The sequence below is a fragment of the Polypterus senegalus genome, chromosome 7, assembly GCF_016835505.1.
Source record: "Polypterus senegalus isolate Bchr_013 chromosome 7, ASM1683550v1, whole genome shotgun sequence".
In the NCBI taxonomy this organism is placed as follows: domain Eukaryota; kingdom Metazoa; phylum Chordata; class Cladistia; order Polypteriformes; family Polypteridae; genus Polypterus; species Polypterus senegalus.
Genome location: NC_053160.1, coordinates 77,415,711 through 77,429,627, shown reverse-complemented (window position 1 = coordinate 77,429,627; position 13,917 = coordinate 77,415,711).

Below are 13,917 nucleotides of genomic sequence, written 5' to 3'. Positions count from 1 at the left end.
TCATACCTTGTCATACGCAAGTTCTCCGCTTGGTTTTACAGACTGGCAGCATACAGCATCAAAGCAGTGCTATTGTTCCTGTGCGGTTTATCTTTCTTTTTCAGATTCACATTACTGAAATTTATAAATACACTGAAATTAACACACGTGTTGTTTATTAGTTTAATGCACCTGATTGTAATTAATCTGTAACAATATAATGGTCCACAGAATGGTCAAACTATTCTAAATACCATAGCTGCTTTAGCGTTGCTACTCTCACTGCACCATTTTCTTCTTCTTTCAACTGCTCCCGTTAGGGGTTGCCACAGTGGATCATCTTTTTCCATATTACTCTCACTGCACCACTCGGAGCAGCTGATTGGAAACAGAATCATTGGTATACAGCATCAAGCACACGCTGCCTCAGCCATGCTTCCTATCTGAACTGCTTCTCACACGCCAAACGGTTCGAAACCTTTCCAGTATGGACCTCGCGGTCCAGAAACAGTTTCATCCCAAGAACTCTAAATGCACTCTATCAGTCCATCAACTGCTCCTTGTAGAACTGTTTGTACTTATAAGTACAATTATTTCACTGTAAACTTGCGATACAGTTATAATATTGCACAACCTGAGCCACTTTATAAAGCACATATTTACATATGATGACAATATCATTTTTAAGATGAAATGCATCAAAATATCCATCCATCCATCCATTTTCCAACCCATTGAATCCGAACACAAGGTCACAGGGGTCTGCTGGAGCCAATCCCAGCCAACACAGGGCTCAAGGCAGGAACCAATCCCGGGCAGGGTGCCAACCCACCTCAGGGCATCAAAATATGTTTATTATATTATACAGATAAAACTTTAAATTCGTTTAAATAATCTATATTGTTAAAAATTTAAAGGGCACGGTGTCGCTACGCTAGCAAGGATCTGGTGCTCCGTTCACGGATTGCTCCTGCCTCGCACTGTATGCTTCACTGGGACTGGCGTGAAGTATAGAATAAATTAAACATGTACTACAAAGATATTTCAATGTTCCTTATAAGCTTACAGATGGCTTAACGTCTATTACAGAGCTGATTGTGTGGTGATTGGGTATTTGGAGAAAGAAAAGAAAGGACAGGAATTAGAGGTTAGTACGTACTGCTGCAATAAATTATTTTATCGAAGGTCGCGTACAATCACTGCGCCACCATGTTCCCATGCTTAATAACATGCTTTAACTCCTATCACCATAAAAATGATATCACGTATATATCTCAGTATTTTAGTTATTCAGAGAGCTGTAATATCAGGAATGTGGATTCTGTGTCCTGTCAGAGGAAGTGAAAGCCAGTTTAAGAAGCACGTAGTGATTCACACACATAGAGCACATAGAAGATCAAATACATAGCAAAGCATTTAACATGCTGCTTTAGTTACTATGGGATTTAAGAAACTAATGAATTAATTAAATAATTTTAAGATGAAGTTTATGATAATCTACTTTAATGACAAAATAAACTACGTAATTAAAGTGGTAATTTCAAGATTAAAGTTTACATTTCGTGCTTTTTTCCCCACTGTGTGCCTTTTTTTTCTCTGTACCCTAATAAGCTTTCATATGACACTCAGACGCTGGGCTACAACTTGCCTTTTCATGAATACTTTGATATCTGACAACTTCTTTTTTTATTTCGGGGACTGTGCAACTTTGTGAACTTGAGCTTTCGAGTTTCTCCGACAGCTCAAGTTCACAAACTCATACAGTGCCCGAAATAAAAAAGATGTTGTCAGATATCATAGTCGCCGTGAGTGTTATATGGAAGTTTATTAGGGTACAGAGAAAAGAAAAAAAAATAGGGACACAGTGGTAAAGAAGTTTGAAATGTCAACCTGATCAGCTGCTGTAGAGCTGTAATTTCACACTCAGATACAGTGATATAAATACTCCAAGCGGTGCAGTGAGAGTAATATGGAAAAAGATGATTCGCTGTGGCAACCCCTAATGGGAGCAGCTGAAAGAAGAAGAAGAAGGTGCAGTGAGAGTAACAACACTGAAGCAACTATGGTATTTGGAATAGTTTGGCCATTCTATGGACTATTATATTGCTACAGGTTAATTACAATCAGTTACCTTAAACTAATAAACAATATGCGGTTAATTTCAGTGTATATGATAAAGCCGTGTCAGGGATATGGATCTAAAAAAGAAAGGGAAACCACACTGGAACAAAAGCACTGCTTTGACGCTGGGTGTTGCCAGTTTGCAAAACCAAGCTGAGAACTTGTGTACGCCAGGGTTTGAGCTAGCGTGAAACTGTACATGGCTTTACGCCAAGTTTAGGTTTTATACATCACGATTTCAGCATGGAAGCGGGAGTACGCAATATTTTTGTGTGTACGCAACACTTTTGTGTGTACGCACAATTTATACATGAGGCCCCTTGTCACCATCTTAGCTTTTGTTTTCTGACTATGTCACATTTACTGGTTCATACTTTTTTCTCCTGCTAGTTTTCCATTACTTAGCATAACACTGAACAAACAAGAATGACAACCTTATTTTTTTTAAAAAAGACTAGTGCTTAACACTAGAATTACCAGAGCCTACGAAAAAACTCGTAATTCCGTCCCACCTTAAACTGCTTCTTAAATCCCTTCACACCTCTCCGCCAGCGCCCTTTGTCTTCTAAATGTGCTGATAAAGAGCAGCCGGCTATTCCATCCCCCCACCAATTTAGAACGTGCACGAACTTCTCTCAGCTCATGCCTTGATTGAGTATCTGGGAGTGAAGTGGAGTTTTAGAGTGAAATAATAGATCGTTGTTTGGAACACACGCATTTCATGTCTGTTCCGTTTCTACAGTAATCTGTGTCAACACATTGTTAAAACAGAAACTTTTTTTATATTCTAGTAGTAGATGACAAAATGTAGGCATAAACTATATAATGTATGAAGCCTGAAGTCCAAATAGCAAAGAAACATTTTCACAAGAATAACACAATTGCACTTTTATTCAAACATATAACTGCAGAAACAAAAGCCGCTTTAACATGCGACATTGACACCAGTTTACTGTAACTGACTCCGTGGTTCAATAGATTCAGCCCCCGCTTGCGAATCAAGGGGTGACGGGTTCGATCCTGCTCCCCTCCGTTTTGAGAAGTAAACTGCTCTTAGTCTTACTGTTTTAGAATAAAAGCATACATTTGATTTCAGTCTGTAACAGCCGGTGCAATTTATGATCTTTGTAAAGGTTAGCTTTTTTTTTTTTTTATTCACTTTTCACTCTCTCAGTCGCGTTCAGAATCAATCCATACAACCCCATCTGACACGGCTGTTTTCACTAAAGACGCGCTATAGCTCTGCAGTGTACCACGATGCATACTAACGCTACCCCCACCCCGGTTCTGACACAAACGCTGGCGAAGCTGCCTTCTTCGTATCTCACCGCCACTTGCTTTTCTTTTATTCAGTTTTATTGAGTGTTCCTGCCAGTCCCCGCATGTTGCTGTATGCTTTTCTTTTGTACTCCAGGACATGCAGAGGAAAGAATGGTAAAGACCAGTAACTTCGGCGCTATATGCAATCATCAGACACTCCCCATCTGCCCGTGTCGCTCAAACACAGGAACATATATTGGTGTAAAAGTATAACAAAAGTGCACTTTTATTCAAGTGCACTTTTTCCATCGCCTTTTCCTGTAAGAAGCAGTGTACACACTTCTCTCTATGCTGTGGTTTCTATTACACACCTGAAAGAAAGAGACAATATATGAAAATATCCACCATACAGCAACATGCGGGGACTGGCAGGAACACTCATTAAAACTGAATAAAAAGAAAATCAAGTGACGGTGAGATACGAAGAAGGCAGCTTCGCCAGCGCCTGTGTGTCAGAACCGGTGGGGGCGTTAGTATGCATCGTGGTACAGCACAGAGCTATAGCGTCTGTATTCTGTTTCTTTTGTACTCCAGGGCACGCAGAGGAGAGAATAGTAAAGAGCAGTAAGTTCGCGCTATATGCAATCATCAGACACTCCCCATCTGCCCGTTGTTTTGTTATACTTTTCAATACTTTTATACTGCTCAAACGGGCATGCTCAAAAAATACACGTGTAATGCCACGAAAAGTGCACGCAGACACTTCATTTCGCAAACAAAACAAGTGCACTTTTATTCAAAACTACCTGTATAACCAAGAAAAAGAAAGCAAGTTACAGTAGGCGATTGATACGACATCTTGCATGGTGCAATGCTAAGAAGTGCAGATTTTCATTCCGTGCTATATAAAATCATCACATTCAAATATTAACAGTTCCCACACACCCAAGGACCGTCCTTCCTACATTTACGACACGTGTACTTGTTGCCGTGTACACACCTCTCTGTGCTATGGTTTCTATTACACTGAATGAGCACCTGACACTGTACTTTCTTCCCTGGGGGAAGGTCCCGCATCAGAGAATTTCCAGTTCCTGCATAAATTCACACCCGATCTGACGCTGTTCGTTTTCAAATAATATTGCATTAGTGCGATTATATTTTCACATATATTGTCTCTTTCTTTCAGGTGTGTAATAGAAACCACAGCATAGAGAGAAGTGTGTACACTGCTTCTTACAGGAAAAGGCGATGGAAAAAGTGCACTTGAATAAAAGTGCACTTTTGTTATACTTTTACACCAATATATGTTCCTGTGTTTGAGTGACACGGGCAGATGGGGAGTGTCTGATGATTGCATATAGCGCCGAAGTTACTGGTCTTTACCATTCTGTCCTGGAGTACAAAAGAAAAAGCATACAGCAACATGCGGGGACTGGCAGGAACACTCAATAAAACTGAATAAAAAGAAAAGCAAGTGACGGTGAGACACGAAGAAGGCAGCTTCGCCAGCGTTTGTGTGTCAGAACCATGGGTAGCGTTAGTATGCATCGTGGTACACTGCAGAGCTATAGCGCCTTTAGTGAAAACAGCCGTGTCAGATGGGGTTGTATGGATTGATTCTGAACGCGACTGAGAGAGTGAAAAGTGAATTAAAAAAAAAAAGCTAACCTTTACAAAGATCATAAATTGCACCGGCTGTTACAGACTGAAATCAAATGTATGCTTTTATTCTAAAACAGTAAGACTAAGAGCAGTTTACTTCTCAAAAGGAGGGGCAGGATCGAACCCGTGACCCTTGATTCAAGCGGGGCTGAATCTATTGAACCACGGAGTCAGTTACAGTAAACTGGTGTCAATGTGCATGTTAAGGCGGCTTTTGTTTCTGCAGTTATATGTTTGAATAAAAGTGCAATTGTGTTATTCTTGTGAAAATGTTTCTTTGCTATTTGGACTTCAGGCTTCATACATTATATAGTTTATGCCTACATTTTGTCATCTACTACTAGAATATAAAAAAAGTTTCTGTTTTAACAATGTGTTGACACAGATTACTATAGAAACGGAACAGACATGAAATGCGTGTGTTCCAAACAACGATCTATTATTTCCACTCTAAAACTCCACTTCACTCCCAGATACTCAATCAAGGCATGAGCTGAGAGAAGTTCGTGCACGTTCTAAATTGGTGGGGGATGGAATAGCCGGCTGCTCCTAGCTTCTCTTTATCAGCACATTTAGAGAACAAAGGACGCTGGCGGAGAGGTGTGAAGGGATTTAAGAAGCAGTTTAAGGTGGGACGGAATTACGAGTTTTTTCGTAGGCTCTGGTAATTCTAGTGTTAAAAGATAATCCTGGGTGTGAGAAACAGGGAAAACTTAACTGTTGGAAGCACATGAAAATTTAAGTGGTAAACATCAACAAAGTGTTACTGTCATTGCAAACATTTATATAAACTCAGTGGCATATTTGTCATTATTTTGTTATTTATTTTTATTGTTCTTTGTCTTTTTTTCTTTTTTATTACTATAATGCTGATGCCATTATCTCACAATTTTGGATTTAGTCTTTGTCTCAAGAAATGGTAGCTCCTGTGCAATTTTCCCAACAATGGCCATTCTGTGTGTGGCAATGGTGAATTTTCTTACCGTTGAGATGTGAAGCACTTAAAAATAGATAAAAGGGTGTGAGGCCTGTCTAAATGTAGGCCTCATCCCAGGCAGCCTGATTAGGCCCAAAATTGGAAGTTAGCTTAAAACATTTAAAAATATCTTAAATGTCCCAAAATATATGAAAATTGACCCTCACTGAGGTGTACCGTCAAATCTCTGGGTTGTTAGACAACTCCAATGCAGAATATTTATAAAATTAGAAATGTATTTGATTTTAGCAAAAGATAAACAAAATTTGACAAACTAAAATAAAGCAATTGGGTTTGCCTAAAAAAGGCAACACAGAGCAAATTAGTCCAAATTTATAATCTAAAAGATATAAAAGAAATTTAGAATCAATAAATTCAGAAACCAGAAAGTAATTACTCAATACATGTAATAATACTTATACATTATTATTATGTATAAAAAGTTTAATAACTTGCACTCTTCAGTCATCAATGAATCATTGAAGGACCTGCTCCTCTGCCTCAAATACAAAGGCTGATGGTGGTCCTTACTCAGTGACTAACACTTGAGGTTCAACCCAAAAAACACACAGAATTAAACCAAAGATATTTACATAATGCTTAAAATACAGTAGAATAATTAATAAACAAAACCATATAAATAAAACTCAAATTGCATTACTTAAACAATATATATATAAACCACAAATATAATCACCAAATAAAAAGGCATATAGTATTTGGAAAAAAAAAAACAAAACCATTAAACAAAACAAAGAAAAAACTTGAGCCAGTTCTACAACTCTAGCCAAAACATAAGAGTTACCACATGATCACTGGGACTAAGACATGTGATGTAATTTTGTAATTGGTATAAAAAATGAAAAATGTATATGTTTGATGAGCAAGTTCATGGATATTTTATAAACAATTCACTTAATGTTGGTTAGAGATTGATTTCAAGAATGGATTTATTGGTAGCTAGAACTGTTCATTTGATCTTTTGACCAAAGTTTTTTGACCCATTTTAAACTGACACCAGTTTGCTTGTTAAAGACTATTACTCTAAATTTATCCCTTTTGGACGGCTCAATTTCCTGGTACATTATACTTTTATACAGTAATCCCTCGCTATATCGCGCTTCGACTTTCGCGGCTTCACTCTATCGCGGATTCTAAATGTAAGCACATCTAAATATATATCACAGATTTTCGCTGGTTCGCGGATTTCTGCGGACAATGGGTCTTTTAATTTATGATACACGCTTCCTCAGTTTGTTTGCCCTGTGGATTTCATACAAGGGACGCTATTGGCGGATGACTTAGAAGCTACCCAATCAGAGCATGTATTACATATTAACTAAAACTCCTCAATGCTATAAGATATGCATCCCGCGCGGAGCTTGATTGTTTGCTTGTCTCTGCCTCTATATCACCCTCTCTGACATTCTCTGCGCCTGACGGAGGGGCTGTGAGCAGAGGTGCTGTTTGCACAGAAGCTGTTTGCCTAGTGGATACGAACGCACCTCTAAGAAATGCCGACCGCTTTATCGCGGTGCTTCCAAAGCACACTTATTGATTTTTTGATTGTTCGCTTTAATCTTGCTCTCTCTCTCTCTTTGACGTTCTCTGCGCCTGACGGAGGAGATGTGAGTAGAGGGGCTGTTTGCACAGAGGCTGTTTGCTTAGAAGATACTGACACTCCTCTAAAATGCAGCAAACTTAAAAGCACACGTATTGATTTTTTGATTGTTTGCTTTTCTTTCGAGCGCTCTCTCTCTCTCTGAAATTCTCTGCTCCTGAAGAGAAGATCTATTTGCATTCTTTTAATTGTGAGAAAGAACTGTCATCTCTGTCTTGTCATGGAGCACAGTTTAAACTTTTCACTAAAGGGTGTTATTTCATGTCTAGAGGGCTCTAATAATGTTAACAGTGTGGGAGAGTTTATAAGGGCTTAAAATATATAATAATAACCATACAAACATGGTTTCTACTTCGCGGATTTTCATCTATCGCGGGGGGTTCTGGAACACAACCCCCCGATCGAGGAGGGATTACTGTAGTATAATATAATATCTTTTGCCTTTTAACTAATTACAATATGTTAGTAAATATTAATATATTTATTTTTAAATGCTTGCTGGTCTTGATAGGTTGCCTCACTAGACGAGCAGGTCTGAGGGCCATAAGCAAGGTAAGGCACAACTACAGAAACATTGTGAATGTAGTCAATATGACATGAGGCACGTGAAAAATATCAGAATTTGAATATGTGTATATTTTTCAGTTGATATGTTATTTTATTACTCCCTCCGAACCTGTTATATTAAATACATGGGGTGTGTGAAACAGAATTTCTTCTCTAAAGCACAAATTGCAGATATTTTTCAATGTGTTTGATTTATTTCAGATTCACCCCTTGAACGAAAAGATATTTTTCTACTCTTTTTGCACATAAACAACTCAACATCAGATTCAATTTTTTGTTAAGTAAATACCAAATTTTTACTGCTTTGTTTAAATTTATAAGCTGAAAATGCAATGTTTGGTTTTGATGATTGTACTGTCACTTAAAGTTGAAAAATGTAATTATGAAAGCGCTGTCACTTTGGAATTCATATCTGGAAAATGTGTAGCAGATTTTTGTGTCTGATACTGTGCTCTTTTAATGTTTGGTGAATTTTTAGTTTTAAGCAAAAGTTGAAAAAAATGTAAGAAACTCAACATCACCTACTGTTTCTTGGATAGTGTTACTGCATTCCCAGTCACCCTTCAGTATTGAGTCATTCTATGTGTAAGCTGGACAAAATAAAATGACATAAAGGACTATGTAATGCTGAAGCAATTGTTACACAGGAACCTTCTCATTCTCTTCAGATTACAGCTAGAAACTGGTGGCTTAATGTGAAACAGAAAAAGCATTCCATATTAGTTATGTCTGTGATACAAAATAAACACCTAAGAATCTACCTCATGCTTTTAACTACCATAATCTCCAATTACAGTCCTTCAGTGAAAGATTGATTTCATAATATCAGATTCTGAAATGTAGTAAGGGATTGTACAGTATTTGTGTGACAGTGAAAATACAAGAGAATGAAGCATCCTATAGTCAAAATGTGATCAAAACATAAAGATGCATATGTGTGTCATTATTCACAGCTTTTACGTTTCAGTTTCTTGGGATCACTGCATGATTGATTCATATCCTGTTACCCTTCACCTTAGTCCCTAGTAAAGAAAGACCAACCCAATAAAATAAGGTAAAAACTATCCCACTAATTGCCATTCTTATTACTTCATTCCGTAGACTTGAAAAGATTAGCCAGGTAAACTTCTCCATTTATCACAATTGCAGCATCAAAATATTCATGTGTAATCTTTTGGTGGATTGATTCTTTTTTTATATTTTTGTTTTCTCTTTGCTTTTGAAATAATGAAGTAGAACAGAATAGGACTATTTTATTATGTGTTCTTGTTGTCTTTCTGTCACATGTATCTCTGTACAGTGTATATATAAAAGATCCAACGTCTTTCTGTCTATCCGCTTTTCACAAGAGAACTACTTCATGGATTTAGATTGGGGTTTTTTTCTATAATTTGCTTGTATAAATTCCAGTTGATTTTTCAACTTCTGTCATTATTCGCTTGTGCCAGGGAATGGGCTGAGTGGAGTGGGGATCATGACGTCAGGGGTGGGGAGCCAGGTGGGGCCCTCCTCACTCATGCGCCACCTCCGTTCAAGTCAGTCTACCTTTGGCCAAGTGTTAGAATGGACCTTGCTTCCACTTAGCTAGCAATATTTGTATGTTCATTGATTTTTTAAAGTTCGTCCTGTTCCTCTACTATGTTGGCGGAGCAACGGGGGAAGGCTATATATATATATTTATGAAAATAAATTAAACTGGAAGCTACAGTTGATTATGGCACACCAAGTAAATAAAAGATTAGTTGATGCCTGATTGGAAGTCTGTGTCTGCATTATTATCACGTCAGGAGGATTGTGCAATTTTAAGCCATTATTTTGTAGAAAACTAAATCACAGAAGCAGGCAGATAAGAATCACCTTTGTTTTTTAAGTACATTTGGACATTAATTAACACCCAGCCATAATGTTTGGAGAACTGTGTGCTTTATTAAATGTGCAAGTTTATCCTTAAACAGAGTAAAACTGGAAGTGGTTCAAGCTTAAATCTGGTGAACGGGAACAGTCTTTCAGACTGGTAATCATTAGACAGAACTTAATATTATTAGGAGTAAAAGTGGAAATGTTGTCATTTCACACAAAATACCAGATAATTGGATAAGAAAGAAATCTCTCAGTTAGACAAAGATAAGTTGTAGCAGAAACAAAAGTATATTTGCAGACCTATTTAGAATTATGACAGATCTCAAACCTTTGTACCTACTTTTTACTTCCCAAAATAGCTTCACTCCAGATGTCTAAGATGGACAGCAACAGTAAGGTTGCATATAATTATAAAATCATTAAATGGTCCATGTTACTTCAGACATCCTTATGCATTTGCCAGTTCCAAAAATATCAACTACTAATAGTGTCAAGAATACATTACACCTTTAAAAGCTTAGCAGATAAGCAAATGGACACACAAAAAACAGTTCTGTCCTCATTTTAATCAAAGCAGAGAAAATAAACAATATCAGTCAGGAGTTTTTGGTGACATGTGTTGCTGCTACAGAACATTGAAAATCATAGAGATCTTTAAAACATGTCAGAAGAAACAAATATGTTGTATTACCATAGGTTTTATTACATTTACAGATCTTTTAAAACAAACATACTGCAAAGAGATCAACAACAGAAGGGAAATAGAAATCTAAATGTAGCTGGCGAAAATCACATTCTGAAAATGAACAAGGATCTGGAGCCAGGAAATCTAACTACTGTTTCCCCACAAAAATCAAACTGATATTTCTAAGAAGAAGTGACAATACTAATTTGGAATTCTTTCCCCTTTCTAAAAACTGGATTATTTTTTGATCTAAATTGAGGACAAAGTCTAGGGCGCCACCAATAAGGTCTGCATGATGACATTATGTGTAACGGTTCAGACTAGCAATCTAGTAAAGGATGCAATAATTATAAACATGGTGCCCAGGAAAGAATGTGCTACAAAAAATCATAAAAATATCAATAATTGCACATCTTCAATAGAGGAACCAGCCCAGTAGATAGCAATCACAGCCAGACTATCTAGATTCATTGATTGGCAAAATGCTCCTCATCATGATTAGATAGATAGATATTCAGAAAGAACTCATGGAATGTCATCTCAGATAAAGGAGCATTGGAAGCACTGAATGGGAAAATACACCCATCAGAACAGATGGCCAGCAGATTCCACTGCAGAATCTCCAGGAGGGGGAGCTGGCTAGTTGGCCAGAGTCTCCATAACTGTGACTGTGTCTGACTTTGCCTTTGACTTTCCCTTTTACATTTTCTATATAGCAGTCTTGCAGATTTGCAGAGTCCACATTATTAGTTAGGCAAATGGAATATTTTGAAATTCAGCCCATTGTGTGTGCACTGATGGACTAGTGAAAGTGAAATAGTGAAACTAAACGAAGAAAATTAGAAAAAAAATAATATGCAAACTGATGCAGAAGGCTGGTTTATATAAAACAAGTCCATTTTGTGAATATTTGGATTAAACAAGGATTTTAAAAAAATGAACTAAAACCAGAGATGTATAAACCAAGCTATACAATAGGTTAAGTAATACAAAAGAACCGGCTAATTGAAAATTTCAGAAGAAGAAGATCAAAGAGAAATATGTACAAAATTATTGAATATGGTTTTAGAAGTACAAGTACTATGTACTGTTCATTTATAAAAACTGTCACTAAATTTAAAGTAAAGAGACATAATAATAATAAGAAGAAAAACATGTACAATAAACCTAAATATACAGTACAGGCCAAAAGTTTGGAAACACCTCCTCATTCAATCTGTTTTCTTTATTTTCATGACCATTTACATTGGTAGATTCTCACTGAAAGCATCAAAACTATGAATGAACATATGTGGAGTTATGTACTTAACAAAAAGAGGTGAAATAACTGAAAACATGTTTTATATTCTAGTTTCTTCAAAATAGCCACCCATTGCTCTGATTACTGCTTTGCACACTCTTGGCATTGTCTCGATGAGCTTCAACAGGTAGTCACCTGAAATGGTTTTCACTTCACAGGTGTGCCTTATCAGGGTTATTTAGTGGAATTTCTTGCTTTATCAATGGGGTTGGGACCAGCAGTTGTGTTGTGCAGAAGTCAGGTTAGTTGGACGATCATTTATCTTTAAATAGGACAATGACCCCAAACACACCTCCAGGCTGTGTAAGGGCTATTTGACCAAGAAGGAGAGTGATGGAGTGCTGTAAATGGTCATGAAAATAAAGAAAACACATTGAATGAGGAGGTGTGTCCAAACTTTTGGCCTGTACTATATGAAAAAGTAAATGGAATTGGCCTGTAAAGTTATAATTGTTATTTTTCTTTATTATAAGTAATTGTTTATTATAAATAATACGTACTTAACCACTACTTATGTACAGTATACTCAATAATTGTTGACCTTACAGCAAATGTCCAAGCCATGATTTAATCCATTTTCCTTATTTTCAGTGGCAAACCCTAATGCAAGAAATTCAAAGTTACAACATCTTGTAAGGACACATAGGATAAAGGAAAAGTTCTAATATAATATTAACAGCATTCCATCATTTTTTAATTGTTACATTATGTATGATAATATCTGGTTGCCTTAAATTATCTGATTGACAAACCTAAATCTAGTCAGCATTTTGTCATTTAATATTAAAAGGTTTGCATCTGACAGGTATGAAAATGCTAGGTTATAATATGAGAATGTAGTAATTAAAATATATACCCGCTGAGTAACATCTGTAATAATTTTAAACAGTCAGAAAATTGACTTGGAAATGAACAAGCTGCTGGTGTAAAGATTTAGATTTAGAAAGATATGAATACATGTTAAAAATGACAGTATTTCTCCGATTAACATATGCTGAAAAAAATGAATTCATAATTAATTTTATTTTTTCTTCTACAGAGTATGTGAAATCAACACATCCATTATTTAAATGACTATTTTTACTATATTTTATAATTTACATTTAAGTAGGCTTTTAATGGCATGTGTAAGAAATATAATTTTATTCCTTTAACATTTATTTAAAATTTTTTGGCATTGACTTTAGTGTATACCCAAAACATTTGTTAATCTGAGCATGTTCCTAGCATACTGAATAATACTTTTTGGACAAATTACTCTGCACTGTAGCATTAAAGTAGTGGCTATACTATCATTTTCTAGTAATAGTAAACTTTATATTTTAATTTTACCTATTTTCACAGAAGTTAGGCTTTAGCCTTTAGTCCACCTGCTCATTTTCTGAACCTACTTGCATGCAGCACCCACATTCACACAATCATACTCAGTCACTAATAATTTACAGCAACCAGTGAAACTTACCTGAAACTTTTGGAATGTGGGAGGTATCCAGAATACCCAGTGAAACCTCATGCAGACTTCATGAGGACACGCAAGTTACACAAAGACCAGGGGCCTCATGTATAAACAGTGCGTATAAACAGAAATGTTGCGTAAGAACGTTTCCAAGTTCAAATAGCTATGTATAAAACCTAAACTTGGCATAAAACCACGCACATTTCCACAGTACCTCATACCCTGTCGTACACAAGTTCTGCGCTTCGTTTTGCAGACTGGCGGCACCCAGCATCAAACCAGTGCTACTGTTCCTGTGTGGTTATCCTTTCTTTTTTAGATCAACATCCCTGACGCGGCTTTATGAATACACTGAAATTAACCGCTTATTGTTTATTAGTTTAATGCATCTGAGTGTAATTAACCAGTAACAATATAATGGTCCACA